The sequence below is a fragment of the Pteronotus mesoamericanus genome, unplaced genomic scaffold, assembly GCF_021234165.1.
Source record: "Pteronotus mesoamericanus isolate MK-2021 breed Mesoamerican mustached bat unplaced genomic scaffold, CSHL_Meso_final contig_173, whole genome shotgun sequence".
Classification (NCBI taxonomy): Eukaryota; Metazoa; Chordata; class Mammalia; order Chiroptera; family Mormoopidae; genus Pteronotus; species Pteronotus mesoamericanus.
The window spans coordinates 15,247,148-15,252,967 of NW_026555072.1; the positions used below are offsets into that span (position 1 = coordinate 15,247,148).

The window sequence follows — 5,820 nt, forward strand, 5'->3', positions numbered from 1 at the left end:
AGAATGATACATATCGACTCAATATGATCTTTTTAGATGTTGATGGTTCTGTGACTTAAAACACTTTCCATGTTCTGGGAACTATGACGAGGAACTTCAGAAAATTCTTTTGATTAATCAGACTCTAGCTGATGAGAGATCATTCACATAAAATGAATTGAGAACAACAAAGCAAATTTAGTACATCAAAATGGGAGTCACACAGAGTGGGAAATCACACCCTGTTGGGGTATATGGACCAGGACATACCTTTATGATCAAAGGGTTCTTGGTTCATATCACAGCTCCTCCATATGAATGATTTTGACCTTGGGTAAGTTACTTTTCAGTTTATATTTTCATGGTTTTTAACATAAGAACAGCCTTCCTTTTATTTCGTTGTTTTAAGGGTTGAATGAGGCACAACTCACTCTTGAGTTGGCCCCCGTCCACTTGGGCATGTGCTTTTTGCTTCTTTTACAGCGGAACTAATGCCTGAGCTCTTTCTTTTTCTCTACGTGTCTAAAATTTGCTTTGTTCTAAAAAACAAGGATTGAAGGAAAGAATATATGAAACATAGCTGTCTCTAACTATAATATGGTTTCTCAATAATAAGGGTATAACATAAATAGTTGGCATCAAGTAAGCTAAGAAATAGGAGTGAAGTACTATGATGCAGTTAGAAAATGTGATTCACTTTGGCTAAAATACAGTGAGGGGTAGATGGGAAATTATTGATGGGAAGACCATTCAGGATCAACTAGATGGGATAAGCACATTGTCAAGATGCAAGAAATGAAATAATAGATTTTGGTGATACATCAGAGAGTGGAGCTACTATAAATCTAGAAGTAGGGGTATATAAAGTTCAAAGTAAACTAGGATTAGACTGTAGAAGGCAGAGCTCCAGAGGCGTAGTATAGACCTGAACTCATGGGTAGGGGAGAGCATATAAATGTTCTTAGATCACAATGGTGGATGAATGGTATTTACAGAAAAAAATAAAATAAAATTAGGAAAAAATACACATTCATAGTAGGCCTTATAAATTTAGGGCTTACATATTTTGTAATCTTGTAGCTAATTGAATGCTCTATTGTTTGAAACCAAATTTTGAAAGTTTGAAATAAAGAACAAACTGAGAGTAACTGGAGTGGAGGGGGCAGGGGGACAACGGGGAAAAGAAGAGGAGGGATGGGCAAGGAACATGTATAAAGGACCCATGGACAAAGCCAAAGAGGGGTTAGGATCCAGGGTGGGGGGTGGGGATGGAGGGGGAGGAGGGGTGGGCGGCCGGGGAAGTGGAGACAACTATATTTAACAATAAAAAAAAAAGGTTGAAATGATAGATTTCAGATTAAACTCTCATCTATGTAAACGTTTGCCCATTTATATTTAGATTGGAGGATATAAATGAATATAAACCCATTTCTGTGACTTGAGTAAGGTAAAACATGCATTTAACCAATGAAAAGTTTACTGCAGAGCACAGACAGACATAAAGAAAGAAATATTATTATGAGCCTCTTATCCTCCTCTCATTTTTGAGCACATACCCTAGAGGAAGCGAAGGCAAGAGATGTGAATTTGCTGTTCATAGAGAATACTGAATTTCCACATGCATCTCAGAATGAGAATACTTCACTTTCTTGAGTGTGAGTTTTACAGCTTGGCCCCCAAGAACAGACTAATTGACTCTTCAGATATCCCACTGAATAAACAGCCAACTGTCCCCTTGGTGGAGGAAAGATTTTTGTGGTGGCACTTAATGCAAGATGTTAGTCCTCAATATGGTACTTTAATTGAGTAATGTTGGTTCCCAACGTGATACATCTCTAAGAAATATGTAATGCTAATTTTTAACATTTATATTTTGTGTTTTTTAAAGACTTTATTTATTTATTTTTGGAGAGAGGGGAAAGCAGGGAAAAAAGGGAGAGAAACGTCGATGTGAGACAGAAGCATCAATCGCTTGCCTCCTGCATGTCCCATGTCCAGGAAGCAAACCCTCAACCCAGGCATGTGCCCGGACCAGGAATCCAACCGGTGACATTCGGCTTTGAGGGATGATGCCCAACCAACTGAGCCACACTGGTCAGGGTGTATTTTGTGTTTAATTTCAGGAACTAACTCTTCTGTTACAATTTGGCTATATTATCTTAGTGAAAAATAGCTCTAGCAAAGAAGTGTACATACAGAGATGGGCAAAAGTAGGTTTGCGGTTGTCCATATGGTAAATAATACAATAATTAATAAATAATACAAGAATAAACTCTGTGTTTCATGTACTCACAACTGTAAATCTACTTTTGCCCTTCCCTGTTATTTTGTCATGGACGTACCTAGTATAATATGCAGTCGTGACTGAAAAGTACATTTGATAATCAACTTGGTTTCCTTTGATCTAATTACCTTACATTTTCCTTTCCAAGTGCCACGACGCACCTCTTGAGTTATATCAGGAATCGTTTTTTGGTAGCTAGCATACTTTACCTGAAAATAAAATGTTCAAGAGACAAATGTGAAATGATTGAAGTCTGGTAGAAAAGGAGGAGAAAACATAACTTCTAACTTTTGTCGTCTTTCTTTAACTATTCTACCTACCTGACAGCTACACACTTATGGCGAATGTGTGAGTCCCTTAATTTTAGGGGAGCATCGTTTTAAAGGCTCTGTCGGTATATACAGTAAAATATGTGCTTCCCACTCTGTATCCCAGAACCTTCATATAACCTTTATGAACACTGTATCTGGTCTCGTGAATGGCAATTATCCTATTCTGAGTAACAAACAAGTCTAAGAATAGATAAATTGACTATAGCTATATAGAGCTTGGGAGATTAATTTAAGTAGATAGATACATTCAAATAAATCACAACTATTATATCCATGATTATTTTTTTACAAGTCAGAAAGCCAGTTTTTTTTTTTGAAGCTCTGCCAGATATTTCTAGGGGCCGATGGTCACCTGCCAGCATAGTTGCACCACGCTGTCCGTATAGCCAGCAAAGAGAGCCTGGCCATCAGCAGACCAGGCCAGAGAGTGCCGTGGGTGGCCCTGCCTTGCTGCTGGGACTGATGACTTCTTGCTTCAGTTCATCTACAGTGATCTTTCCCTCCAAGTCCCAGGTCTTGATGCTGGGCCAGGGGCAGCACAGGGCCAGTAGCGATTCGGGCTGAAGCACAGGGCATTGATGATGTCGCCACCATCAAGTGTGTAAAGCTGTGTGCCTTTGTGGAGGTCCCACAGCATGGCCTGGCCATCCTTGCCTCCAGAAGCATAGAGGGATCCATCTGGAGAGACAGTGACAGTGCTCAGGCACCCTGTGTGGCCGCTGTGATTCGTCTTCAGCTTGCAGTTGGCCAGGTTGCACACCTTGACCAGCTTCTCTTAGCCACAGGCCACGATGATAGGACTGCTGATGTCGGGTGAGAAACAGACACAAGACACCCATCCTGAGGGGCTCTCATCCTGGACAGTATATTATTATATTTGCATACACCCAGAGTATTCTACAGCTTGATGGTTTTATCTCGGGAGCCAGAGACAATCTGCCAGTGGTCAGAGAAGAAGGCCATACTCAGCACATCCTAGGTATGGCCTACAAATTGGCTTGTAGTGGTGCCCGTTGCGAGATCCCAGAGGCAAAGGGTTCCATTCCAGGAGCCAGAGAGGGCAAGCTGGTCATCTGAGAAGATGACCATGTTACTAACAAAATGAGAGTGACCGCAAAGAACACACTGTGGGATGCTGTGATTGGTTTCATCCCTCGTCAGCTTCCACATGATGATGGCCTTGTCTCGAGAGGCAGACAGTATCATGTTTGGGAACTGGGGAGTAGTAGCAATCTGGGTCACCCAGCCGTTGTGGCCCTTGAGGGTGCCACGAAGGGTCATCTGTTTGGCCGTGGTGGTGGCAGGTGTGGGTGTTGCCGCAGTGAAGAGGATGGATGTGGATACCTCGGAGAGACAAGGCACCATGATTAACTTAGTTATAATGCACCCAAGAACACACCTCCAGAATGCTGGGTCTTGTGTGATGAATTAAAGATAGATTTCTAAAGTTGTTCGTATCATAACAAAATCTCTTGGTTTAAGCCATTTGAAATGGTATTAATATTTTATGAATGTTAGCTGAGCTTCCATTTTGAATTAAAAGAGAAGATATAAAGGCATAATTTCCTGCACATATAATATCAATCTTTTGTTCAATGGTTAAATGTTTAAAAACATTAAACACTGGCAAGACCAGTCCTAATTTCAGTAGCCCAAATTTATTTTCTGTATTCAGTCAGTAGAAAATAAGTTTCAGTTTATGATTTTAAAATTGGATTAAGCTAAGGAATTTGCAGGAATTAAGTATAATATTTTACCTTTATCAACTTGAGCACTTCTGTAGGTAATGGAAGAGTAATTTGAAAGGGGGGAATATTGTTAAACTGTAGATCATATACTATATACACACACACACATGTGTACATAAATATATACACACACATCCATATATATATATATATAAATTTTAAAAATTCTTAGCTTCTTGAAACATGCTTAAAGCAGAGTTAAGTCAACTTATTTCTTCATGTGTATATTAATATATTTTTCCTTAGTATTTGAAAACTTTTAAAATAAATTCTTAAGCAAAAAAAGGGAAAGAGAGTGAGGAGAGGTAGAAGAAGGTAAAGTGGGGATAAATGGCGATGGAAGGAGACTTGACTTGGGGTGGTGAACACACAGTACAATATGCATATTATGTATTATGGAATTACCACATATACCTGAAACCTATATAATTTTATTAACCAATGTTACCCCAATAAATTTAATTTAAAAAGTCAAAAAATTATTAAATGCATTTTTATGGAACTCATCTTTTCAGTAAGTGTCTTTTCAGATCCAGCTATCAAAAAAATAACTTTGTGGTCCAGCATTTATCATTTAAAAACATTTATTAATCAATTCACTAAAATCCAGCACTGTGCTTGGCATAGGGATTAAAGAAATGGTCATAAAAGACGTGTCAGTACTTTCATGGAGTTAATGGTTTGGTGACTATGCCATAATCCAATATACACTAGTGTGTCTAGAGACGTTACGATTGTCAGAACTTGGTGGTGGAAGGGAGGCAGGGCGCTACTTAGAATCTAGTGGACAGAGACCAGGGATGCTGCTAAGAATCCTCCAATGTGCAAAATGGCCACCCACAACAAAGACTCATCCAGCACCAAATGTCAAGGATATCCCAGCTGAGAAACTTTGTTATTGTATAAAATAGGCATTGATTAAATAATTCTTGTGGAATGCATGGATAACATCCAAGATAAGCACTTTGAAAAACAGGAAACATGGTTTCACTGAGAACTGATATTGAAGAACTTGGACCTAAACTGGAGTCAATGTATCCCTGTCTGACCAAAGTATCTGAAGTTTACCTGAAGAATAAAGTGTTTCGTGCCTATAATGGTTGGCAGGAGAGTGTCATAGGAGAAGGGTTCAAGATGGAAAGGCTAATGCTTGGAGGAAATAGTAATTGATAGAAGTAGGGTATGGGGATATCAGTCTGGTGGGGTAGGTTAACACATATGTAGTTGTGGGGATTCTTTGAGGAATGCAAAGAAGTGAAACATTTTAGGTGAAGAAATCTATCTTTACCTAAAGATAGGTAAAGACCCACAGGTTGAGAATATCATTCTGGCTCCCTCTGACTGAGGGATATTAGGAGAGGACAGCGTTAATGAAAGGAAACTAAGATGTTCTATAAATTTTCAGAAACAACGTTAAGAATGGCTGTGACAACAGTCATGTTTATTTAACTCACAAATGACAAAAGGAGGTCTTTGA

At 39.1% G+C, this 5,820-nt stretch overlaps 1 pseudogene; it reads right to left on the reverse strand.

Moving 5' to 3' along the window:
• Nucleotides 1–2,929: 2,929 nt before the first annotated feature.
• LOC129065080 (receptor of activated protein C kinase 1-like) lies at nt 2,930–3,960 on the reverse strand (annotated as a pseudogene).
• Between the last annotated feature and the right edge of the window lie 1,860 nt (nt 3,961–5,820).